Below are 27,565 nucleotides of genomic sequence, written 5' to 3' on the forward strand. Positions count from 1 at the left end.
TTCCCACCACTGCTGTCTGGAAAAGCAGTGTGTGAGTCCCTGTGGGAATTGGGAGCGGTTCTGTGTTCGGACCTGGTCTTGCTTGTGGCACTGGGGCCTGAGTTTTGTTCCATAATTTGGACGAAAGAGTCGAGAAGACAGATCCTAAAGCTGTTCTGAATTAAAAAGGAATTTGTGAGGATCTGGTCATTTCTATGATGGGGAGTTCTTTCAGGAAGGGAAGTACGAAATATCACAGAGAAAAAACTGGCCTTTGTTACTGGAAAAAAAAAGTATAGGTGCAGCATATACAAAGAAGCATGTTGTTGCAGTTGAGTGGACTATTTCAACACAAGTATTTTTGAAAATATAAGGACCTGTGTTGCTTTATTCTTCTATACGTTGTATGAGATTATCTAAAAAAAAAAAGTCATAAGAGTAGTCCTTAATTTTAGTATTCAAAAAGATTTTGCAACCAAGATTATTGATTTCTTAGAGAAGGCTTGATTGCATGTTCCTGAGGAAAAGAACTATTTCCTATCTAAAATGATATTTATAGACTTCTCTACACAAGCTAAATCATGAAAAATTCAAGTTAATCATCTACATAGAATTAGGGTGTCCTTTCACCTACAGAAGATAGTGCCTGTAGATCAAAGCTCCCAAGCCGTTCATGGTGTGTAGATAGTAATTGTCTCAGATACATTTCATTTGGGGAATTCTCCCAGTACTCGTGTGTAATTCCATAAGCTACACGTTGCAACTGACAGCACTCTGTCATTTTTTTAACCTCACTGAGAGTAATTAAATATGTTTTCCTGATGATATTACAGCTCTGACAGATCTCACCCACCTTAAAGCCTTCCTGTGCAACCTACTGTAGGGAAGCTGCTTTAGCAGGGGGTTGGATTGGGTGATATCCAGAAATCCCTTCCAATCCCTACACTTCTGTGATCTCATAGGGGAAGATGTTATAAAGAAATAAATGATTCTCTTAGAATACTGAGGTACTCAAGGTGATTAAAGAAGTTCCATCAGAAACATCATCAGGAGAAGCTGGTAGGGGGGTTAAAAAGTAGTGTGCAACTACTTGACCTGTTCAGGACTAACCAGAAGTTCTTTGACATGTATGTCATCACCTTAGTACTAGTTGATGGAATGTTCTCTTTAATTATCTAAAAGAAAAATGAAAAGAAAAAAAAATTCACTTAATATAACCAGGTTTTCCAAGACTTGTAAGTTTGGGTTAATTTGAATGTTATAGATAATTTGTAGATGTTAGAGAAGTGAGTAAAGTTCAGTGGGGGGAAAAAAATAAATCACATTATGTAACTTGAATGTTTAAACTTGCAAATGGAGCATTTTCTCTGAGTAGTTTTGCATTTTATTTCTTTTAATTAAGAAGATAAGAAGGCAACTGCCCATTTTGGAGGATGTCTCAATTACCATTATCAAGGTTTACCAGTATTACTGGTGGTTTAGATCCATGGCACAGATCACCAAGTAGTTGTAGTAAAGAAGCTTCATTCTTCTGTCTGAACTCAATTTCATATTATGTCGAAAGACATGTCTTAGAGTTCAATTTCAAATGACAACTAAATTATGCTAACAGCTGCTGTCAGAAGAGGTGCTTCTGCTACTCCCTTCCCATTCGTGGGTTTGTCTATATGCTGCCCTGCTTCCATAAGTGTATTAGCTTCTGTTGTTTGACCACAGAGAGTCACAGTGCTCCTGTGTTGCCTCATCACTGGTGGCTCAAGTCTGTCCAGTGCTGGGGAGGGAATGGGAACATGCAACTGGAGAGGCTATTGGGGAACCCCTCCTTCAGGAGCATTCAGCTGTTGGATCAGTTTCACTGTGTTGCCTCATAAATTACTGACTAATGTGACACCTCCTTGTAACTGTTGTACTCCAGTAGTGTTACCTGCTGTGACTCTACCTCCGGGGAAGATTTAGATTAGACCTGAGGAAACATTTTTTCTCTGAAAGAGTGGTCAGGCACTGGAATGGCCTGCCTAGGGAGGTGGTTGAGGCACCATCCCTAGCGCTGTTCAAGAAGCGTTTAGATGAGGTGCTAAGGGATTTGATTTAATAGTTCAGTGGGTAGGGATGGTGATAGGAGGATGGTTGGACTAGATGATCTTGTAGGTCCTTTCCAAGGACTAGATGATCTTGTAGGTCCTTTCCAACCTAATGAACTTTATGAACCTCTTGTGTTTTAATTTCCAATATAATCTTGCTTCTCACTCATTTCTCATTATCATTTGCATCCCATAGTGCTGCATCTCTCCCTTCTACCAATGTTGGTCTTTTTTTTCTTCCTTCCATCCCTTTCTGTTTCATTCAGATTCTTGATTCTGTTTTGTGTCACTTTCCTGCTAAAGACTAATGCATTGACTTTATCTTCTGCAGATCTGAAATGCAGTACCACAGTGGCATCCAGTTGCAAACTGTATGGGGACTGCTGAGTCACAGCCTGAACTGCAGATTGAGCACCTGAAGGAAAGACTTGGTCCACTGTGGGAGCACAGGTGAAGGTGATTCACCTGTGTGACCAGAAGAGGTGGAGCCAGGCTCCACTCCTCTTAGACCTCATTTAAGGACTGACTGCCACTGAGGAAGGATCTTTTGTTAGAGATCCCTCCTTTTGGAGTTCTTTCTCTGTGAGCCTAGGTCCTTGGAGATAGGTGCATGTTCTTTTACTTCGTTTTGTAACATCTCCTTGTTTGTGCTGGTCCCTTTGCCTTTACACTAATGGAAAAATAAAGAAAAGAATGTACTCAATTTTCTCAGCTCTCAGGTGGAGTCAGTCTGCGCAGAGGCAGTGAGACCAGTGGACATCTTTAAGTCTTTGTAGAGACTATGTCTAAAGATCAAACGCACTGCAGTGGAATGGGCAGTGGGAATATTCTTCAGGCTAGACTAGTTACCAGTTCCTGTTCTATTAAAGGAAGAGCACTAGGTATTTTTAATTAAAAAAAAAAAAGTTGTATTTTATTTTCTGTAAAGAAAGATTTCCCTTGAAGTTGTTTTTAGAATCATTTTCAATAAAAATTCCCAAAATAATTAAGCAGGAAGAAAGTAGCTGGAATGAAAAATAGTAGTCCAAAAATTAACTGTAGGCAAAATACATTTCTGTTTTCTACACTTTAAATAAAATATAAGACGTGTCAATCAGACTCAACCTGTAATAACATGGGGGGAAAAAAAAAAAAAGAGAAATACCCAGAAGGCTCTACTTGATGTTAATTTTTACAGTTAAAGGGTTAATACAGAATGATAATTTAGTCATTTAAATCTTTTGGTATGATCTTGTTATCACAGTTAGCAGAGTCCTCTTTTTTTCTTCTCATAACCCTGTTCTACTAATCACATTTTAATAAGGCATACATTTGAGTTCACGAGAACTACTTGCAGATAAACTTGTCTCTTTCTAAAGAACCTTGTGTCTTAGTTTGTCCTGCCACTGTGCTTCACTGCATCTTTTTAGAAAAAGTGGGGCTTCAAAATTATTTAGGAAACACTCTTGCGTAAGTCTGTGGATTGAAATCAAACTAGAGAGAGAAATCCTGGTGAACATTAAGGGAATTGGCTTACTCAACAGTCTAGCAATATTTCTCATCAGTTTTCTGAAACATTTGTATGGCAAAATATACTAATCTGTAAATGACAGTTCAACATTTGAGTAAAAATCCAGGAATAGTATTTGGCTTGTTGATTTCCACTAGTAAAGCATTTTTAATTTTCAAATTTCAACCTGAGAATTAACATAGGAATTCTGTTTTACAGTTTTGATAACACCCTATCTATTTACCGTCTGTTTATGGGAGATAGGAGTACTTTCTGATGCATGTAATACATTCCAGTAAGTGATGTTTAAGCCATGAACTGGCTGCTGTTTCTTTTCACTATGATATAAGTTGTTTATCATTTGGATATTGTCATTTGGTTTCCTTCTAGGTTAAGACGAGCCCTTTTGGACATAAGAAACACTTAAGAAAAAGCAAAAGGAGTATCTCAAGAGTGTCTTTTGGAAATTCTTAAAATCTTTGATTTAATGTTTTTGTTTTTTAAGCTGAAATCTGCAAGATGTCTTCTACTGTCATGATAAATCTTTGTTCTGTGAGTTAGATCTCAAACACAACAGCAAAACAGAACTAGCAGAACTGTATGTTTTAGCCCTTGTTTCAAAGGACAGACAGTGCTTTAGAAAATGTAACAACTGCTCGCCTGACTCAAAGCTGAGCTTATAAGTTGTGAAATGTTAGGGGAAAGCAGACCAAGAAAAAACATGATTGCAAACAATTCATACATTTCAAAGTAGAGTAAGAAGAGTTTCTAGGGAGAGAGCTTCAGATGAAGATCCAGGCACTGCATAGTCTGCAAGCCTATCTAAACAGCAGCTCAAATTTTTAAATAAAAATTGGAGGACACAGTATAATGCTTTCAGTGGGCTGAAATGAAATTCAATGGGACGTTAAAAGAGTTAGCTTTCAGTAGCAGGCAGACAGTGGAATGGTAAAAGGAAAATGTGTGAGTAGGAAAAAATGAGCATCAAACAGCAATTGAAAAATACACAACATTTTTCATAACAGAAATATATTTAAGTATTCAATGCTTAATACATTAGTCACTTGTGGGAGAAGAGCAGGTGATGAAATGCTATAGAAATGTAGTGCAAAATATTTATAAAATTGATATCCCCACTGTTTTGTAGAATACGTGCTTGTTTAAACTACACAGTTGTTACTTGAAATTACTTTTATTTGAATACTTGAGGTTTAACAACTGAATTTTTTACCTTTCAGATGCAACACTAAAAGCATTTACCTCTTGCATATTTTTCCAGTTTTGAAATACTAAAAACATTGCTTAAGAATATTTAGATTATGGGCTCTCCCACCTCCCATCCTACATCTCAATTAAGTGTGGAAAGCATTTAAATCAATTAAAGGTATCTCAGAGGAGAAACTAATTTAATTCACTGACAAACTGAGCTATCACCAGGGAAAGAAAGACCGCTGGTATAGAGTCCCAAAATACTCATTCTCTACTGTCAGCAAGGCATTAAGAGATGAATATATGTATATATAACCAACAGTAGTCATATTATATATAATATATATGTAATATGACTACTGTTGTTTTTTAGATACTGTCTGTGAGGGGTCATGTTAGTTGTAAGCATACACTGCTGACCACTAACTGCTCCAAATTTTTGTCAACAAGATTCTGGGACATTTAGTAACAAAACTAAGTTAAGCCACACTAGAATGAAAAACAAATAACAGTAAACAAAGCAACAATAAAAATAACACACTAACCTGGTATTTGAAGCCTTAAAGGTTTGTGTATTAATTCTGTCATGCAGCAAGATGATTAGATTGTGTAGCTAAAGCAGAAAAGATGCAGTAGTTGGTACCAAAATAAAGCATGATCAAATTCTGACTGCAGTAAAGAGACAGATTCTGCTGGGAACGTTAACTTTGTAAATGACACTTTCCACTTGTGTAGTGTAACATGAAACATTTTGTTGCCCTCTTTCCAGACATGTCTTTGGAATCCCATTTGAAGAAGAGAGGTCAGTGATAAAAATACATCTACAGTTAAGTGGAGATAGCATGTTTAGGGAGGCTGTAGCAGGTAGTGTTTTAATAGAAAGACTTTCTTTAAGTCATTTGATCTCGTTAGTGTACTGCTATAGATGTTAACTACTGTTATGTGAGAAAGAGATGGTGTGAAATGTTTCCTGAAGTTGTCCTGTTAAATAACATCTCACCTCTTTATTTTTTTTCAATAATAAAATATCACAGACTAATTACTGACTCTTGTACTTCTATTGGAAAAAACAAGACAGATGCAGATGTTTTGTAGTCAGACTAGTTAGTATTAACATTAAAGTGTTACTTACTAAACTTCTGAATTAAACTGTACGTTTGTTAAAGGTGCCTTCTGAGCATCAGTGTTTCTTATTCAGCTTTTTGATATCTGTTTACAAGAGACAGTGTTGGCAACGGAACTCACAGACAGTGTGAGTCTAAAATTCCAGTCATCTTAAGTCACTGTTTCCATGTGGCTTGAGACATATGACATACTAAAATTAGTTGCAAAGTAACTCATGTTCGTAGTAACTTCAGTTATTCAATTCAAGAGCAGAACCAGTGAGCTATTTTTTCCCTTTGAAACAAATCACTACACTTACAAGTAGAAAGAGTATATAGGGATTAACTCTCCCTCCTACATGGCAAAAACCTTACTGGTGTGAAGGGCTTAGTACAAAAACCAAACATAACCCATCAGTATTGTTTTTCTAGCAAAATACACTTTGATGCAACGTTCAAGAGCTGTAGAAGAGAAAAAGGAAAAAGTGGCCATGATTGCTTTGGAAACAAATCTGCTACATTAAGAAAGAGTTCAGACCAACATGGTAAAAAGGGAGAGAAAATAATGTTACAAAGATATATTTTTTTAAATATCTGTTGGCTTCCATTCAAATTCATTTAGTTCTGCTGGCCCTTTCTCAGACTCCAGTGATATCTGTGTGGAGGGATTTCACAGAATCACAGAATTTGCAGGGGTTAGAAGGACTCAAGAGATCATCGAGCCCAACCCCCTGCCAAAGCAGCTCCCTAGCCCAGGTTGCACAGGTAGGCGTCCAGGCGGGTCTGGAACGTCTCCAGAGAAGGAGACTCCACCACCTCTCTGTGCAGCTGTGCCAATGCTCTGTCACTGCACTGTGGAGATTTGCTCAACAGTTACTCTGAAGCAATCTGTATTTATGGAAGTTGATAAAACAGTTAACTTTTTGCTGTCAGAAGCAGGAGTAACTCCCTCCCTTCTGAAAAATAATAGTAATAATAATAAAGAATGGTTTGGGTTGGAAGGGACCTTTAAGATCATGTAGTTCCAACCCCCTGCTATAGGCAGGGACACCTCCCTGTAGACCAGATTACTCAAAGCCCTATCCAGTCTGGCCTTGAATGTCTCCAGAGTGAGGACACCCACGACCTCTTCAGAAATACCTTTAAGTTGGAATGTCTTCATGCTGTTCTCTTGTTCAAGTTAATGAGTGAAAACAATGGAGAGACCTAAAGGCAAGAAATACAAGAGAGAGTCATATATGTGGATGCCTCAGTATTACTGTGGTAAGGTATGAGACTCAGTAAAAATGTTTAGTCAATCTTCTGATGGTGATGTTACACTGACAGTTGTTGCTTCTATTCCTATTCACACCAAAACACCAATAATAAATAAATAAATAAATAAATAAAAAGGAAAGGCCCAAAGGAGCTTGGATTTGGGTTATAAGACAATGCTATGAGATACGATCAGATTTTACAGTTGAGGAAAGTTATACATTAAGGTATACATGTATTCTGCATTAAGGTGAATGCAGAATACAGTTCTTAGCCCAGTGCACAGTGAGCTTTGGGAATCTGCTGCCCAAGCAGGCTGGAAAATATGCAGGGTCAGCAGGCACATAAAGGTAGACAACAGGTCCATATAAAAGCTCTAAAGGGAATAAGTGAGTATATGCCATCCATGTACAAAACAGAGATGTAACATCTCTATTGCAGCAACTGTGAATGCTAGGAGTCCATGATGGACAGAGACTAGACAAGTCTCCCTATATAATATCCCTTTTGCTATTATTCTTGTTTTATACAGGGGAACAGGAATATCTCAAATTGTGCGTTTAAGTTCCCTGTATTTGAGAAAAATGCAGGGTCCATTGAACTGGAAATGCAGTGCATCAGCCTCTCTCTGGGATTGTTATGTTGCTGATCACAGTGTCTCTCTTACCAAGTTACGAACAAGTTGGGCTACTGATCTGACCCAGAAGGACATCTTTATCTTTCTGTAACTAAGGCATGGAGTGGCCCTTGTACCCTGCAGTTTTCATACCATGTTTTTACAGACAGTTGTGAGAAGAATACTGCTCTAAAGGACGGACTTTGGGATTTTCATCATCATCCCTTGAGCACTGAGCCAGTTATCCTTGCGAGATGTGACATTTCAGGTTGTATACTAGGAAATGATTCTTCTCAGAAAGAGCAGTGCTGCAGTGGTGCAGGCTGCCCGTGGAGGTGGTGCCGTCACCGTCCCTGGAGGTGTTCAAGAGCTGCGTGGATGTGTCACTCAGGGACTTGCTCGGTGGGCACGGTGGAGTGGACTGGCGGCTGGACTCGGTGATCGCGCTGCCTCCTGAACCCGTAGCGCGGCCTCGCGGCGCCTCCTGACGGCGCAGCGGCCGCTGCCAGCTCCCTGCGCTCCGGCCGGCCCCGGGCGCGGCGGGACGATGCTGAGAGTCGGCGGGCGAGCGGTGTCGGACGGGCGCCATCGTGAGGGCTGAGAGCGGTACTGCCGCTGGGATGACGGAGCGCCGGACGGAGCGAAGCGCGCTGCTGGCGGCGGCGTCCCGGTTCTGCCAGAAGCAGAACTAAGGAAGAAGGGATGCCAAAGGGGTCGGGAGGGAGGCTAGACCGTGGCTGGAAAGAAGCTTTTCTGAGCGCGTTACGCCTCCGAGCACTCAGCCCCAGACGTCCTGATGGGAGCTGGAGCGTGAGATGCTGCTATAACACCCTCCACAACGCAAATGTCTGCAGACAGGAGCGTGGCAGCACGGTGGCTGCTTTCATAGCCAGACACGCTCCTCCGTGACTTCAGCGGCCACGTGGAAATGTAGCTTTCCTGGTTTGTGCAAGTCCTGGTAGGGCCGACCCAGCCTCTGTCCGGGGATGGGGACGTTAGCTTAAAACGAGAACGAAAGCAAGCCAAGCTGATGATAGCAGTGCGCTGGCATGGCCAGAAGCTCCGGGGAGCTTAATGAAGGACTCAGAACACCGCTTAGAGTCAGCTGCAGCGGTCCTCAATCAGCGGTACCGCGCTGCCCCAGCCCGGGCACAGTGGCTCTGCTGAGCACAGCGGTCCTGGTTTTGGGATCCGAGCACTTTCAGCGCTTCTGCCCTCTCCCCGCGCGTCATTCATAAGCGCAGCACTTCATCTGTAGCATTGGGGAGAACTGTATCACTGTTGGGCTCACGCTTTCCCGTCGGGGCGCCTGCGGTGCTCTGAAGCCAAACCGAAGGGTTCGCTGAGCGGTGCCGCTGCTTTTTCTGCTCTTTCTCCACAGCGAAGGGACTTCACCCGCTTACGGTTTTACTCCAATTCTTACACAGTCCGTGGAAGATACCTATTTCACTAATTTTCACATTACACGGCGATCACAGCAGAGCTCTTTCCGTTGGGGCCGTGGCTCCATCCCTTCCCTCGGTGCCCCCGTGGGTGCCGTTCCCGGCCGGTTTCCCAAACGCCCCTCGCCCGCCTTTTGCCGGCGTTCCCGAGCGCCGTGCCGGCCGCCGTTGGGGAGTCCCGGGCTTCCGAACGGGGCCGGGGCCGCTCGGGGCCGGCAGGGGGCGCTGCTGCCCCGCCGCTGCCCGGCTCTGAGCCCGCTCGCTTCCCCCGCGGTTCCATTGGAGCAGCCGGAGACAAGTTGGCGCCATTTTGAAGCCGACAGGGGGACCGGGGCGAGCTGCGGAAGGGGAGGGGGTTAGAGGCGATTGGCTGCGGAGACGGCGGCAGCTCCTCTCCGAGCCCGGAGCGGCGGCAGCGCGGAGCGGACCCGCCTGGGACCAGCGAGGAGAGGCGGTTGCGGCGGGGGTAAGGAGCTCGACTCGGCGGCCGCGCGCACCCCCACCCCGTGCACCGCTCCATTTTCCCTTCTTCGCGGCGGGGGACGGCAGCTCGGACCGCGCTTCGCGGGCAGCGCCCGAGGAGGAGCGGGGCGAGGGTTCCCCGTGCCCGAACACCCCCATCCCCCTCGGCCCTCCGCGGGGCGGCTCCCCTCCCCCCTTCCCCCTTCCCCGTGGCCGCCGTCGCGAATTAAATTTGCCGCCCCCTTTCTATCCCCCTCCTCCCTCTCCCCCCCCCCCGGCCCCCCGGGGCGCGGCGGGGCCCTCCACTGGGTGGGGGGAGAAAGGGGTGGTGACCTTGGCCAGGGTGCGCTGAGGCTCGGGGTCACCCTCCGGTGCCCCCCACCTCCGCCCCGGGTGGCCCGGCGGGGGATGGCGGCGGGAGGCCGGCTGTCCCCTCCCTGCCCCTCGCCACCCGCCCGGGCTGTGCCCGCTGCTCCGGGGCTGTGCGGAGATCCCCCGCGGCCCTTTGGGTCCCCGTGGCCGCCCCGCTCAGCCGCGCGGACCTCGGCTCGGTGGGTACCTACTCGTGCCAGCCCGGTTCTTTCATGCTGGCTGTTTGATTTTTTTTTTTCTTTTTCTTCTTTTTTTTTTTTTAATTTCTTCCTTTTCCCTCCCCCTTTGCATCAAGCTCTGTTAGAAAGCAGTCGAGAGGGAAGTGTGTGTGGGAGGGGGTTGGCGCTGCCTGTGAAGTGAAAAACTATGAATTTTACATCGGAATCGCCAGATGGAGAATGGTTAATTTATAGGTTGTGCATTGTTTACGTTGAGAGCCTCTGGTCAGGAATCTAGGTCTGTAACTTCATCTCGCTGCAAATAAATCACTCTCTCTTCTTCAAAACAAATCAACAATTAATGATGGTGAACAATCCCGGGGAACTGAACTGCCGCGGACCCGCTCCTCCGGAGCTGGGTTTGGCTGGGCGAGCCTTCTGACTTTTCGCTGCCTTCCTGCACGAGCGCTGAGAGCCGCGGTCGCCCGGCTAGGCGGTGCTGCCTGCCTTAGCACAACTGCCCAAGTATGTTCGTGTTGCTCTTTGTTTTGTGCTCCACGGGTAGGTGCTGGGCTGTAATTGATTTCTCTTTGCGGGAAATGGAATAGAAGGGGTGATTAACATTCGAGTGGCTTTATAGCTGAAAACGGCTGTCAGATCGCATTGTGAGAAGGAGATAAGATGACATGCATTCCTTCAGGTTTTTCGCCTTTCAAACTGTAGGAATACTTCTGTTCTCCGTCGATAGGAATTTTGTTTGGTCCCTCTTAAATGCCATATAGGTGTGTTCTAGGTGCTGTGTACTTGTGTGAGAAGACAGAAGGCCACACAATTTATTCTGTTTAGATTACCCTAAAAGAGAGCAGAGAGTGATCGACAGCTCATGATAGTTTAACTGAGGGGTGTGCTTCACCTCCATGTGAAAGCGTGCGCTGCTGGAGGAAGTAGTTTGGTACTTGTGTGACATCTTGTGTCTGTGTTTGAAGCAGGGTTGTACTTCACTGTGATGTAGAGGGTGATTTCATTTTGTTCTAAGTTCTTAGGCATTATTTATTGTCCATGTTTTTCTTGCATTCTCCGTTCTACCTATGCAGGCTAGTTGTTTTTGGTGGCAAAGCTAAGTAAATTAAAATGAAAAGTTGTGTGTGTGTAGCACTTGTATGCTGCTGAATTATTTTAATGTGTACCATGTAACTGCTGGCTTTGGAGTGTATCTAGCAGGCTTATTTATGGTCTTAAATTGAGCAAGTCAGCTAAATTGTTATTAAGATGTAATTAAAGATACTAAAAAAAAAAAGTTACTGCTAGCATTCAGGAAGGTATTGTCATGAGATATGGACATGACCGTGGGCATTGTCCAATTTTGGCTTTGAGCAGGAAGCTGCGTTACCTCCTGTGGATCAAAAGAGATGCTTTTTCTTTTGAGATAACTTGCTCTTTATCAAGTTCATAAATTATACTTTTCTTTCCTCTCTCATTCTTTCTTCAGATGCACAGTTTATGTTCATACAGAACAGCAGAAGTTTGTATGAGCATTTCTAGGAGTCTCTTAGTAGAGTTGGAGTAAATGAATGCTTTTATTGAAGTTTGTGTTTGGAAGAGGTGATCCAGGCTACTTGTTGAACATGGGGGAGTGGCAGGGGAGGATGAATGAGAAGACATGGAGCTGAATGGTAAAAGCATGTGAGGATGGAAAATAAAGGAAAATATGATATAAATGGAACTAATTATTTTTCCCTGCCAGTTTCATTCGAATTTCCTTTTGCTTTAATGTTGCTTAGAGGAATGTACGTATTTGAGCTTTCTTTACGTAGTCTTTTTTCCTTTCCTTCAGACAGTCTCCCTCATTAGAACCAAGGGATAGTCCTGGTATCTGGTACAAACGAGTGGTAGGACAGTGTATCGTACTTCTAACAAGTTGCTGAGGTAGCAGTGTTTTCACTCTTAGCATGAAATACTGATATCGCAAACTGAAAGAATCCTCAGGAAGACTGAGGAAATATTGAGGCTTTTGGTCAGTTGTGGAACTGCCTGGTAAAGGAGAACTGAGGAAACCACTGCTTTTTTAAAAAATAAACCTGAGTGTCACCGTCCTGGGGGGGGGAAGTGTTGGGTTGGCTGTGTTTTGTAGTGTTCCCTGAACTAGTTGAACAGCATTGATGGATCTTGGAAGGAATCACGTGCGAGCTTTTGAAGATTGTGATACGTATGCTTTAAACAAAACAGTAAAACCAAAACAAAACTTCTTTGCTGTCATCTGAAAGTTGAAACTGTGCATATGTAAGCAGAGTACCTATTCCTCTTCCATTGGTGATAGCTTCAGTTGAATATAGTCTCCTAGATTATTTATTTTATTCATTCTAAGTTCTGATATATAAATGCATCAGAAGGGCAGTGTGTAAATGGAAAGAAACTTCATTTGAGCAGATTAGTGATTTATTTAAAAAACAAAAACCAAAACAAACGACAACAACAAAAACCTGGAATGCTTTAGATTCTGTAATGCAGTGCTATTAATGTGAATAATTACTGTGACACGTCCATCTCAAAACATTTCAGTGAAACACAACTTGTATTTTAACACTGCTTCTTGATAAGAGTGGAAGAGTAAACTTTTATAGATTATTACTGTCTCTCTCTGCGTATGCTGCTTTTCAACTTTCTCTAAAGGATGGGGAAATTTATAGTCCTTGGAGTGGATTCTGAGGGTTAGGACCCCATTACGTGATCCCCATCAGTGGAATTTACCCTTTTGCTTCTTGTCTCAAGCACTGGAAGGCTTCCTGCAGCATTATCCTTGCTCTATACTGTCTGATATTCAGCTCTGTTATTTCAGCTCATGACACTTTCAGTACTAATATGCTTCCAAAGATGATTTAAAAAGGGGGAAAAAAAAGCCATATCTCATTGGGAACAGATGGATGTGTTTGTACTAATCATCTTGTGTCTGTCACCATTTATATGGTAGTACCACAACCAGGGATCAGGACCCCATCTGGGGTTTGCTAATTTATACCCTGTTCTTCTGAGATCAGTTCCAGACAATCCTAACTCTGTACTTTTTCTCTGACTTAATTGGATGCTGTTTCTGCTGAAATTAGATGCTTCACTTCCATATTTTTTAACAGATAAAATGAAGTTAGCAGTTAAAAAATGTTATTGACTTAACTGCTTTTGTCACCTAAACAGCATTTCGTAGCTCTGTTAAAGAGACACTAGGTTCAGCTAAAGCCTAATTGTTAATGGCTTTCAAAGTGACCATTGAGTGAGATTTTCCAGCTTTTGTGTAAATTTACCTATCCCTTGTCCACAGCTTCTTTCAAAGCAGCCTCTGGTCATCTGTGAGGCATCCCTGGTGTATCCACATTGATGTCAATTCAACATCAAGAAGCTGGATTCTGAGAGTCTTAGGAGGAGGAAAAAAAAACCCAAAACAGTTATTTGTGAAAAATAAATTCTTCAGCTACTTAAAATATGAAAATTTCTGTTGGGGAAATAAACAGCCTCGCACTGCTATATACCTTTAGGTGTGATACTGGTGATAGCTTTGTTTGACAGTTCGGTATGAAACATTGCATGTAGTTTGTTATGGCTTCCTGTACATGGAAACAGAGTGGATGGAAAAAGTCAGTAGCTTTTGTAGCATCAGTTTGTGAAAGCTGGTGTATCGGACGATGTCTGTGGACTTTCTGTGTGCCACTCTCAGCTTTTCAAATGTCTGTGGGTAACAGTCAAGTCATGGGCACCTCATTCACAGTTTATTATAAAGTTCATGTTGGATTTTCTTTCTGTTGGGAGTATGAACTAGTCAGAATAAGACTGTAACGTTTTGCTTTCCTGGTTCTTGGAAGTGGAGAAAAGGATGAATAAGCCAATTACATACCTTTTAGAAGATGCTGAGGGAGTTTTTTAGAGAGATATGAAGAGACAGTGATGTTTCCCTTTGCTCTGCTCAGCTTAGATTATGCAGTCCGTGGTCCTCTGAAGCATATCCATAACTGAGGGAATTAGGAATGGAGATTGCCCTGCATATAGAGTTCTCTGAAATAGAATATTCTGTGCTCGTTGGTAATGAGAGTGTTCTGAGAACTTGAAACATTTTGAATGTCTTCTCCATGTTACACATGTTGCCTATAGTAAACTCTCCATCAGGTTGTTCATGCAGTGAACATATGAGTAGTTGCAATGTTTTATTTCTTAGTATCGTTGTCTACTTTGTCTCCTTAGTGCGTTTCTGTATGTAGTATAAACAACATTCAAATTTGCTTTGAGAACACAAGGAACAATTTTAATTTTGTCCTTTTAAGCACATTACGTTAATCTTTAGTTATATTTAGGAATTTTTTTTTTTTTTTTATTTAGTTATGTTTAGGAATGTTCAGGAAAGCTGGGGAAGGAACTTCTTAGAAGGGCTTATAGTGACAGAACGAGGGGAAATAGTTTTAAACTGTACATTTAGATTAGATATTAGGAAGAAATTCTTTACTGTGCAGGTGCTGAGACACTGGAGCAGGTTGTCCAGAGAGGTGAATACCCCCTCCCTGGAGGCATTCAAGGTCAGGCTGGATGGGGCTGTGAGCAACCTGGTCTACAGGGAGGTGTCCCTGCCTATAGTAGGAGGCTGGAACTTGATGACCATAAAGGTCCCATCCAACCTAAACCATTCTGTGAATTTGAGCTGCATATTAGAGTTGGCTGACGTATTTTTCGAAAGCTGGGAAATGTGAAATGAGCTGATGGGGAAGTGTATTGAATATCGTTTTGGAACAGTGGGATTCTTTCTTCCTATCAGTTTGTTGTGTAGCCTGAATAAGTCTGTTTAAACTGTACTTTTCTGTAGTGCTCGTTAGTAGCGTTTTGATTTCCTGGGAGATGAGCTGTAGACCCTGAATAGTTCTGCATGCCTCACCAGAAGCATGTTTCATGTTGTTTGACAATATGCCATACTCTGAAAGTTGTGGATTCTGTTCCTCAAACTATACAGGCAAAGTGGACAGCTCTGAAAGTTCATTCTGTTCCTCAGGTTAGTCATCTATAAAAAAGGAGAAATACCAATTTCATTAAGGAATTGTGAAAATGAGTTAATTTATATTGCCCACAAATGTTACATTGATTGGTCCTATACAGGAGCCCTGTAGGAAACTGAGTATCTTCAGAGTACAGTTTTAATAAATGCTACTATGGGGTGCATGAAATGACAAGGAGAAAAATTGAACAGCTTCTTTGCTTTTGACTGAGTGGAAGAAGATAGTGAGGGATCAGGTAAATCATCTCCTTTGTATGTATTTTTTTTTAATACTGTATCAGAAATCTTGATTCACTTGTTTTCTAAGTCTTAAAACCTTACTTTCCATATAAGTTGTTCAAGCACCAGGCTTCCATTATTCCTTTATAAACCAACTGAGTGAAGAAATCTACTATATGGATGTGTTCTTATGAGTCACTAGATTGTGACCTTTAGCTATGTGTAGCTCATACTAATTAAATTAGTGGAATGCTATTAACAGTAATGCTTTATTGTCTGTTAACCAGCGTTTTGTGTGATGAGATGAGTGCTTTCCTGAGTGTTCTTGCAATACTTGTTATTGACAGAAGAACAATGTAACATGCATGATTCGACTTCATTCTGGAACCCCCTGGAAGAGGCTGAGTCCCCTGGGATCTGCTTTATTTTATTCCCCTCACCTGTAGCTGATGTTTCCGTTGAGATCTCTCTCATAACTCATTTGCCTAGTTTGTGCTGATACCTATTCAGGCTTCTGATTAATACTTCATTGTCCAGTAAATCCTACTTTCTCTTAACTTGTTTGGCAGCTCTCTTCTAGCTTCAAGATTCTGAAACTGTAATGCATTTTTTGTGTTTGTTTTCCTCCCATCAACTGTAGTTCTTGTCTTTTTTATTTTTTTTGTTTTTGCCTTTCCCTGTGACTCCTGAACTTTTTTACTTCATTAGTCTGAAATGACTTGTTGGTATATGTGTCCATAACTCACGTGTTCCTATACTAAACAGGGTGGTTTTTTTTTTAGTATTTCTGTCTTAAAGACAACACAGCCGGTCTGCGAGTTGAGAATCTGGGTGTGGTGTGGACAACTCCAGCTTTTTCTTTTAAAGAAATGGTGATGTCTGGCTGTGAGCAGATAGGTGGATTAGTGATGGATTCAGTTGTCAGAAGGATTTACCAGAACCGTTTGATAGTGTCAAGATCTGGCTACGTTAACCTTCTAACTTGAGAGTATTAATGAGGAAGCGGGAGACAGGAATGTGGAACGTGCTCATGAACAGTTCATGTACCTGAAGAAATAAGCAGGAACTCTCAGAGCTGTCATACCTTGCTTGGATGTTTGTAGTCATAAGACAGCGTAAGCAGCTATATCTGTTTATGAAGTCTTAAAAGCAGATTATTTTGTTATTAAAAAATAACATTTTATAACGTGAAGATTAGTTTCTGTTGCGTTATCTACTGCAGTCTACTAATCTATCTTAACTATTCCCGTTTACAGAACATAATGTGTGTGTTATGGTTGGGAGTGTTTTATGTATTTGGAGGTTGTGGCAGGTTTCTTTTTTCTCCTGTGTATGTGTGCTTGTGTGTGTCAGTGCTGATGTACGAGGGCTGCTTTGAAAGTAGTGCCTCCTAATTTTGTTATTGGCCTATGACGTCAGAGGCGGATGTTGGTGTTTTGGCAGTAGAGGTTGAACCTTCTCACCTGTATTCTGTCACATATTGTTGCTGTGTAACAGTGTGCAGTCTGACAGAATGGCATCTGATATGGAAGTGTGGATGAGGTAGAGGCATGTCTTCCATGTGGAACACCATCATAGCATCTGTGAAAGAGTGGGTCATCTCCTCTTGTGCTGATTTTTGTGTGCACAGCTTGCAGGTTTTGTTCATTGCGGGTGAAAATGCGTAAGGATGGTGACTATGTTGAAAGGTAGTATTTTGTTGCTGAGGTTTTGCTCTATCAAAAAGCGTTCCTGTACTCACTGTGTCTGTTGCAGTTTCCATGGAAGTATATAGGAGGTGTTACTTTTGGAGTGACCTACATCACGTTTCTATTCCGGGTTGATTTGTGTCCTCTGTGGATGGGTTATTGTAAGGAAGCTATACAGTCTGTGTAGTAAATATGAATGAAATGAGCTCCAGTCGGAGGATAAATAAATACTGAAGATCAATTTAAAAGGAAAACAGAAACTACAGAGTTTAAGTACTTTCACTGAAGAAGGCTGGAATAGCTGTAATAATACATGCATTTGTTTGTACCAAAGCCAGGATTCAAATGTATCAACAAGTATAGATTCCTGAAGCAAGAGTGTGAAGAGGCCGGAGCCAGGGTCTGTCAGTGGTGCCCAGTAGCTGGACAAGAGGCAGTGGACACAACCTGGATCACAGGGGGTTCCCTATGAACACAAGGAGTGCTTCTGTGCTGTGCTCTGATACAGGCTGCCCAGAGGCTGTGGAGTGGAGACCCTGGGGGTCTTCCAGAGCTGCCTGGACATGGCTCGGGGATGAATATGTGAAAACATGAGGCCTTAGGAGTGTATAATTACATAGGGATGAATAACTGTATCAAAAGAGACTATAGGATTCAACAGATTATTGATGAAGAAAGTTACTTGTTGGTTGAACAGAGTTGTTAAAGAAAGATTTTGTGGATTAAAGTGTCAGAAGTTTTCAGGGTGATTTTTTTTCTTTATGGAGATCTTTCTGGTATGTTCACCTGGCAGAAGTAGTTCTTTTTTTGTTGGTATTTAAAAATTATGGGTTCTTACATAGTCATCAGAGGTGCAGTTAGTTTTTCAATCTGTGGCTGGCTGTCATGTCAAAGTTCTGTGAAAAGCAAATGTTATAGTTATCTGGGGAAAGAAGAATCTGAACTGATACAGGCCCTCTGAGTAGGCAACTTCTACTTATAAAACACCAACTGAGTGGTGTTCTGGTACTAAGATTTCATCATGCAGCCCCAATATAAATGTTTGTAATTGATATTGATTAGGAATGGATGCAGTGTTTCTTAGCTCAGCAGCCATAGTCTACCCGTGTGTTCTGTTGGGTCTCACAATTCAAATCATACTGCTCCTGTTTTTGTTTGGCTTTTTCTTTGTTCCTCAGTAATTGTGATTGAATCATCTGTATTAGGCTGCTAAGCGTTTTGATTGATCGATTTATATTATTAATCATTACCTACTAAGTTAGGAATGGGGGAGAGACTTATGTACAAGTTCTGACTTGTTACCAAAGCAGTTTTGTATTTGTTGTCCATCTGCAGCGTTTCTTGTTTCTGTAGTAGAGTGCTGGTGTTCTTAACTTTTTTGGAAGTACTCAACATTATTGTTGAGGCTCTATAAGGCATTTTTTGCCAACTAAGTGGTAAAATGATACCAAGTGCTTTCCCTCTGAAGGGTTAATGTGGTGATTAAACTTAATTTGTTCCTAGTGTGTGTTGTAGTTACCTGCTTTGTGTCATATTCTCCTTATTTTCCCAGAAGCACCTATGCCACTTTTGCATGTTTTCTTTTTCCCCCTTATGTATAAATAGTAAAAATGTTAACTTTATAAAGTAATATATTTTGGTAGTGCAAAGTATGAGGCTGTTATGCCTGGTTTGTTAGTGGGTTTTGAAAATAGAGTCAAAGGAAAACACCTCACCCCCATTGCTTTCCAATGGAAGGAGGCCATTCTTGCCTTACTGAATCTTCACCACTAAAGCAGAACAGTACCAAAGTAATGTCTATAAATTAATGGTATTGTGAAATACCAGTTTGCTTAGGCTTGATGTCAGTTCTTCAGTGATGAAGAACTGGAGGGGGGGGGAGGAGTCCTCCAACATGAGTAGTGTTTTCTGCTTATCTCTTTCCTTTTTTGACTCCTCTTCAGTTATACTCTTGTGATATAGTAGAATTATGACACTTTCTCCTGTTTTAATTATCATAGCTATCTGTAGTTGAATGTAGTATGTCAAGAAAGTTTGTAGCAGTTTGTTGGATATTGATACAATTCCATAGCAGTGACGTCTAATCTTGTAGTGATTTTCTATGCTTACCTTCCCAAATTTTTTTCCCTCACAGTGATTTTCTTTCAGGTTTGCAGCATATATTCTTTTAGCAGTCCAAATACAGTCCTTGTACTGAAAAATATTTGTCTTTTTCATCTTTTCTTTTGGTATTTTGCTGAAGAAAACTTGATTAATCTCCACATTAACTGTGCTTTTCAGTTTAGTGCTTTCATAATAAATGTTTTTAAGTGTGAGGAAAAAATGCAGAATGTTTTATGACAGACTGATCAAACAAATTATCTGAGCCTGGTATGATGTGTTTCTAAGTTGCATTTATCCCTGTATTTTCTTCCAGAACATCCTAAACTTAAAAATCATACTGATCTCAAAGTTGTGCACCTGCTCAGTATTTTTCCACTCTGCATTATTACAAGAAAAGATAGGGAGTACTGTAACTTAATCTAATAGTGTACCACATCTTAATTTTTAAATTCATTTCGAGTGCTTTGGATATTGCACTGTTTCATGGATTTTAAGATAGTGTCCGTATAATGCTTTGGTTTGAAAGTGAAAAAGTCTTAACACAGACATCTGGTTGAATAGAGGTATTACCAGGGGAATGAAGTTTTACCTGCCCTTTCTTAAAAAATGGGTATGAAACTGACTTTAGTCTATTTCTATATTATCTTGATACTTAGTCATTGTTTTGCTTTGTTACAGTAGCTATCTCTGTTTGGCTCTTACTCTGGCTTCATTTCCGTACTGAACACTCTTTGAGTGTAACTCCTATTTCCTGAGGACTGTGATTACTTCTTAGAATTTTAAAAAAGTGATTATTTGAAATTTTTCAGTAAGATGAAAATGTTTCATGCATTCAAATAGAGAAAAACAGTCTAAAAATTTGAATTGTTTTGTGTTTTTGGTGTGGATTTTGCTGATGATCAGGATGCTGAACTTAAAGTCAAACTACATCAGTTTTCTGTTTGGCCCTTTCAAAATTGTAATTTATTTCTTCTGTTTGCCTCTACTAAATGTAATCATTTGTCATCTCTGAGCATTGTCAGAATCTGTTCTGTGTGATTGCATGCAATGATATTGTTTGGCAAACCTAAGTGTTGTCATATACGTATAGGCTGGTGAATAAACTGCATCTGAAGTAAATGAAACATGGTGTAGTTTTGGTTATGTAGATGTGTGCATGTGGCTTTCTCAGCAGCAGGGCAAAATTTTTTATTTTGTTCCAGTTTTCCCACAGAGAGCAATGATTTTAGATGCAGTGTTAGTTCATAGGAAGCTCACGTGGACAGATTTCACTGCTTCTCCTTAATATGGAAGACCTCTGGAGTACATGGAGAATGTTATAGTTTCAGGGTGTGGAAAAGAAGCAGAATTACTTGTTCTGCAAAAGGTCCATATACTGTTGGTTCACCATGAGAAGTGCCTCTTGATTTTCAGAATGTTTATTATTGCCTCCGTTGATGCTGACAATTTGCTGGATTGATCTCCTCATTTTTCCAGGGATGAAAACAGGATTGCAGATGTGTCCTGAAGTATTTGAAGCTCCAGTATGTCAGATTTCTTAGCACCAGAAAGGTATGGCATGTCAGAGGTGTTCCTCTAAAGATGCCAAGTGAATTGCAAGGTGGACATTGATTTTCAATATATTTCTACCCTCCCCCCCCAAAAAACAAAAACAAACAAACAAAAAAACCACCCAAAAACCTGCAGCTTCTGTGTGACCAAAGTGGCTTTAATTTCCGTAGTTACTTCAGATATTGCTCTCAACAGCCACTACAATAATAACTGTTCCTGTCCAGAATCAGTGATGTGACACCTTAAGCTGCTAGATGCAAGGAATGATAGTTGGTATTCAGATGGATGCTTGCAGGTTGCACGCATATAGCAACAGAAAGCAATCTACAAGTAAAGCTTATGTGTCAAGATAAGGTATGTGTGAAATGAGTCTTTTTTCACCAGTGGTAGATAAAATAGTTTTGAGTGAGCTTTGTGATCTTGCATAATTCTCCCACAGTGTCCTTTGTAATAATTAAATTATTGTACTTTATTCTCAGGTCTCATCAGTATTTCTAAAAAGCGGACCTTACACAGGCATTCTCACTTCAGCTTAGTGCTGATTAGTTTGAGCCTTCTGTACGAGTGAGTTCATCTTTTTTACTGCGGTCATAATGCTAGCAATAAGGATGCAGGATTTCTCAAGTCAATATATTAACTTTCATCTTAATCTTGCTTAGACCAGGCTCTTTCTGTAGACACTAGGTACTTTTCTGAATATGTTCTTTCCCAAATTCTATTCAAATCATCCCAAGGCTTAGATTATTAAGGCGTGAACATAATACTGACAATTTTGTAGGTTTTATCTCTGGGTGGAGCTTATAGTGGCCTTCCAGTACCTGAAGGGGGCCTACGGGAAAGCTGGGAAGGGACGTTTTAGATGGGGATGTAGTGATGGGATGAACGGAAGTGGCTTTAAACTGGAAGAGGGTAGATTTAGTGTAAATATTAGGAAGAAATTCTTTACTGCAAGGGTGTGAGACACTGGAACAGGTTGTTCAGAGAGGTTATGGATCCCCCCTCCCTGGAAGCATTCAAGGCCAGGCTGAATGGAGCCTTGACAGCCTGGTCACATGCTTTGGTATGATTAAAAGTGCTCTTGTCCTGAATTCCTATTTCTATTTAAAGGACAGGGAAATCAGCTTTTTAGACAACTGTCAGATTTGCGATATATTTGAGTTTATTTTGTGTTGGATGCATTGTTGGATATGACTGAACCTTTTAACAGTCAGCCAAAAACCCTTTGTATGGATTATTTCACCTACTTTACTCCAAGTTTGTCGAAGCTGAGGTGTCTAAAGGTATGTATGTATGAGTGTGTATGAATGGACACTGTCAAAACTTGACAAGAAGTGTTAGCAGTCTTTCTTTGTTAAAGTCATTTAGTAAAACTTCATAGTATTTCAGTGACCTTTAGTGCATTTCATCATTTGAATGTTAAAGTGTCAAGGTTGTTGTCAAAATCTTTGTCCATTTCTCAGACTTATTTACCCCTGTTCTCTCTCCCTCTCTCCCACATCTCTTACCCACAGGAACAGTTATCTTTCTACAAGGTCCTCTGTGCCCAAGCTGTTTAAGTGAGGATTTCATTCTCCTGAGTATAGTGATATCTTGCCTCTTTGGATTCTTTTTTTCCTTTATTTTAAGGCATTGTATTTTTCTAGAGCAAAATAACTTATGTCTACCTGACTGGAAGCTTGTAGCATGTGTTAGGTAAAAATTGCCTTACTCTTGTCCAAACAAATTGAAGTTAGAATTGATGTGAGTGGCTTATTGGACTTTGTGGTTTTTTGTACTTTTTTTTTTTTGTAATTGCACAGTTATTTCATAGTAACATCACCTGCTTTGCATTAAAGGTTGCACAGAGGAAACTGATCAGAGTCTGCTTGTTATACTCTTTCTTTTTTTTTTTTAACTTTTCATACAGTGTGCTTGCATAATACGACCCCCTAGCATGCACTGAGATTCAGTGTTTTCCCATAGATTTGACTGACAAATATATTGGAGACGTATGTTTTACTGGCAGACTTTGTTGGACTACGTTCTTTTCCACTCTATGGAACAAATATTGTTCCTTTGTTTAGCTTTGTTTTTGGTATTACTTTATCAGAGTGCTTTGGTGTGGTTTTCCAATTCATATCTCCTTACCATTTCTTGTCCTGCAACCGTGCCCAGAGATAAGGGATTGTAATCATAATACCTACAGTTCATCTACTTCATCTTGTGTAAGAACATGAGAAAGCTGAAATCCCACAAGAGAAAGCTGTTTTGCTTTTTTTAACTTTTGAAACCTTGCTTTATATCACTAAAAATACTGCTTTCCTAATGATCTTTAAAACACAAGCAAACAACAACAGAAAAACAACACCCTCTGCTTTTAATTGCATCTCTAAAGCTGAAATTTACACGTTGGCTTGCTTTTGTATCCTGTGGAAGCTGCAGGTGTCCACAGCACCACTGGAGAGAGCTGTATGCTGAGGTAAATCAGTATGGAGTACCGTGTGCTATTCTCTGTGAGGCTTCTTTATCTAATGGCTTTTGAAAAATCTTACCTGCAAAAATGGTGAGTTACCTGTGGCCACTTGTGTACATATGCTTTGCAGGTTTACAGCATGCTCGTTAAAAGAAGCCGTGGTACCAGAGTCTGTATGTTTTTATTTTTTCTTATTTTCTTGAATCTTCCAAATCCTCTGTACATACTGAAAGTACTTCCTCTTGTAGTTATTCCCTGCACACCTTTTCATAATTGACTCACTAGGTAAATGCTAGGTAAGGAAACTTAACACTCTTCACACTGTTTCCTAATGTAAGGTTGAAAAATGCAGTGCTTCCTAGCTTAAATAAGCATTATAATCTAAGTATTGACTGTCAAAGGATTGCCACTAATCTGTCATATAAACCTGGTACTTCTCATATCACTTTCCTGGTTGAGTGTGTTATTACTTCCGTATTGCAATGTGGTTTGTCATTCCAGAAGAACATTAATTAGTAGTTTCTGTAAATTCTTCCTCTATCAATCCTTACTATGTATAGCACTTTGCCATGCAGAACTCAGAACCTATTTTGTCAGCACTGTGAGTAATACTAGAATCTTCATTTAATAATAGAGAAGTAAACACTGTAACTTATTTCTAAAAGAGAATGCAGTGCATTCGTGTAGATGTATTTCAACAACTCTGAGAATGTAACTGAAATTATATGAGCATACTTAGATCAATGCTGAAGTTTTCTATTTTACTTGAAGATGAAAAGTATACACCAGGATTCAGCTTGGAGTTCCTTTTTATAGCAGAGTTATAACTCCTTAGTAAAAGATTTATTATGGTAATAGATTTAATATAGTGGCACTTATATTATGTAAGCATCTAACACTTTTGTCACTTCTCACCTTGGGCAGTTGTTGTCAATCAGCTCTGCATAGCAGGAATTTAACAGGATGTAAATTTTTTTTCCTGTAAATGGCTTAAAACACTGAATTATTTATGTTTAATGGTAATAACCCTGTTAGAGAGAAAGATGTCTGCCTCTTCCATTTGCACATTGTGGGTTAATCTCTTCAGAATACTTTGTATCTTCTCTGCGAATTACAGTCTGACCCTTTTTTTTTCACACGTACTATGTTGCTGATATGAAGCTACTGCTTTTAAAGCATTTGTAGTGACCTATTTTTATTCGTGCAGGGATGATACCTACCGAGGGTGCAAAAATAGAGAAATAGTCAACAGTAGTGGCATGCTAACAGCAACAGATCTATGGAGTGAACTCTGTATTACAGATTACGAGTTGAAAAAGTTCTGACTTCCTTACAGTATTCTGCGTAACAACGTAGAGAAAATGTTCTTGGGATTTGCTTATAAATCCTTTTTGTGTTGCTGATGGAGTGGCCTGTGATGGGGGGACGTCACTATTGGGTTGTAGAGAATGGGTTGGTGAAAGCTATGAAGATGCTACCAACTTCATTAATATTGCCCAGAGAGATTACGAATACCACCTCCCTGGAGCACTCAAGGCCGGGCTGGATGGGGCTTTGAGCAGCCTTGTCTATAGGGAGGTGTCCCTGCCTATAGCAGGGGGTTGGAACTAGACGACCTTAAAGGTCCCTTCCAACACAAACCATTCTATGATTCTATATTTATGTTGAGTTTTGAGTGTTGAGAGTTTTGAACAGTGAGGCAGTAAACACACTTGTATGTGCACAAATTTGTTGAAGCTGGATTCGTGATTCTTCTCTTGGAATAAATATATGAAAATACTTGAAGGATTGAGGTTTAGGCATGTATGGATGTCTGTGGAAGTCCTGTTGACATGTGACTTCATGTATGTTAAGGCATAGTTTATTTAACGATTAGCACAGTTAATTAAATCCCTGTAGACAGTGTGAGCTGTCATCCAAACAAAATACAATTATATGTAATATGGTTTAAATCCCCCTTGTAGATTGTTGATTTAATATTCTATAATGATATTTATTGACCTGTAAAATATATTGCGAAGGTACTTAACGTGCAAGATGTCAATCCAAGTTTTTTTTTGTTTGCATGATTGTAATCTGCTTTTTGCTGTTGAGTAAGTGTGTATTTAGATTATTGATAAAACATTAAATACTCTATAGAAACATTTTGAATATCAAGCTCCTTAATATTTAATATCATGGCCATTGAAATTGCTCAGCTGGAACTGGATAACTACAAGGTCCTTCTAATCATGTTCAGAACTTAAGGTTTATATTTCAGTTACTTGAATTGGAACACATTTTGGTAATATCACCTGTTACTGATGAATTCTGTTTAGAGTAATGAATTGTTCTGTAAACATGCTCTGGTGGGCTTTTATAATTTTGCATTAAGTGTGCTCTGTTGATTCAACTATTTTTTGCGCAGGAAATGGAAGACTAATCCATCCTGTTTCAATGTGCAGTAAATGCATGAATGCATCTTCAGTTTTTAATGCTTATTCCATGCTTCAATTCTTCAGTTATCCTTGTACAAAGAATGTGTATTTTGTCAATTCTGTTTCTTTTCTTGCAGCTGTTTCTTATATACTCCCTTCCTTCCCTCTGCACCCAGGAAGAGGAAAATAACTTCTTAACTTGTTAACGTTTTTTATATGCATCCATTTTACCTTGCATTTCTTCAGACATACAGACTTGCTCATGGTTTTCCTGACTTCGTGTCTTCCAAGTCATAGTAGCAGCAATACTTCTGCATTGAAAGAAGTAGCATCCATTATCTCAACTCCTACTGTACTACTGCTTTCTGCACCAGGAGTGTAGTTCATATTTGAAATGCTGGATTCATTCAGAATACACTTGTTTATATTGTGGAGTAGTTTTCCAAGGCTTAGCCTTATAGTAATTCTGAAGATAACCAAAGCCTGGTGGGAAACATGATTTATATTTTGTATGGTTTTTAAAATTATTTATTAGGATTAGCTTTTATTTATTTACTTGTTGAAATTTGTTTTTGTATTTTTTCTTCTTTTTATGATCACATAAGAGAAATGGCTCACACTTCTATGAGTTGGTTAGGATAGACTTATGTTCTGTGTCAGAAGCGTTAAATGGCCTTATAATAAAAGGTTTAAATGTATTATTGTGTTATTTGGAAATGCTTGTTGTCCTTCAGTATGTTCCAGAAGAAGACAGTATAATTAAAAATAAATAAATAAATAAAAGAAAAACAGCTTTTTAAAACTGAATCAGTGGATCTTGTCCTGTTGATCTATACATTTTCACACTCTAAGATGTTCCTGATGCTGCCAAACTTGAGTCTGCAGTTCTTAGTTGTCACTGTCTTCCTTTTCCCTGGCAGAGGTTAGCTGTAACAGCTGGCATAAATGGTATCTGAAATCTCTTAAGACTTTCATTTGGATAGAATCAGGTTAAAGTCAGCCAGAAAAATCCTAGATCCTATTAAGTGTTCGACACAGATTATTTTGATAGAGCTAGGTATGCACAGCTATACTGACAGTCCAGAAGATCACCATTTCCAGCAGTGGGATGTACCAAGCTAATTCATTTTTGTTTAGATAATGGTTCAGCTGAAACAAAAAAAAAAAAGTAGTTTAGTGTTGAGTTTTCTATTGTTGAATGAGAGGTTTTCTTACTGCTTCTTTTACATCAAAAATTTTCAATGAAGCTCAACGTTGATCCTGAAAAATATTTCAAAGAGTGTTGCATATTTTAATTATGTGGGAAGTTTAAAAGCATTATTATTCTTTCTTCCTTATGGTCTTAATATTAGGCTACTCCATTGATTCTCTTGATGTTAATTTATGATCATATATGATTATATGCATTAATTATGTAGAAAATTGATTCCTATTTAGTGTTCCCTGTATTTTGAGAGGGATATGTTATGTACCATATGGAATTGTAGACTTGTCAAGATTTATTATTTGTTGTAAGTGCAAAATGAGGCATAAATTAATGTTCTTTCTGACCCAGCACCTACTTAGGCCTGTTCCTACCAAAAATCCAGATCCTACACCTTGTAATGTACTTTCTGAATCTCAGCTTGTAAAGGAAAGGTAGCTTCAATCTGATCAATACTGCAGTGCTCCAGAAGGCTGTGCTGCCCTTCGTGGTAGAAGTCCTGTATTTATGAATTTCAGACTCATTTCTATTGATGAGGCAAATTAGTGAGAGTGGTTTTGATTTAAAAACTGCAGACCGTTCCTTCTGACTGAACAAAGTGGTTCGTTTTCATAATTTCTAGTTAAACTTTCCTCGTGAAAAACTAACGAGGAGGAAAAGTCTTTCTAGTGATTGCTTTCTTGATGCTGTAGGATGTTGTGGTGGGTTGACCTTGGCTGGCTGCCCACCACGCTGCACAC

General features: G+C 40.1%; 2 protein-coding genes across 4 annotated transcripts in view; one reads left to right on the forward strand and one right to left on the reverse strand.

Annotated features, from left to right (window-relative positions):
• The window catches only part of LOC136044739 (NEDD4-binding protein 2-like 2), a 52,846-nt gene extending 47,474 nt beyond the window's left edge, over positions 1 to 5,372 (reverse strand). The window contains exon 1 of the mRNA XM_065730210.1: positions 5,304 to 5,372. The gene's annotated coding sequence lies outside the window, so the exon portion shown is untranslated. The remainder of the gene's footprint in view (positions 1 to 5,303) is intronic.
• Positions 5,373 to 9,504: 4,132 nt separating this feature from the next.
• Positions 9,505 to 27,565, forward strand: part of PDS5B (PDS5 cohesin associated factor B) — a 94,503-nt gene continuing 76,442 nt past the window's right edge. For 2 of the 3 annotated variants that reach the window (XM_065730205.1, XM_065730206.1), the window contains exon 1: positions 9,506 to 9,639. The gene's annotated coding sequence lies outside the window, so the exon portion shown is untranslated. Of the gene's footprint in view, positions 9,640 to 27,565 lie in introns of all 3 variants that reach the window. The other variant, XM_065730207.1, reaches the window with a different exon arrangement.

This window comes from Cyrtonyx montezumae, unplaced genomic scaffold, assembly GCF_038088225.1.
Source record: "Cyrtonyx montezumae isolate F1298 unplaced genomic scaffold, pur_monq_1.0 scaffold_12, whole genome shotgun sequence".
Classification (NCBI taxonomy): Eukaryota; Metazoa; Chordata; class Aves; order Galliformes; family Odontophoridae; genus Cyrtonyx; species Cyrtonyx montezumae.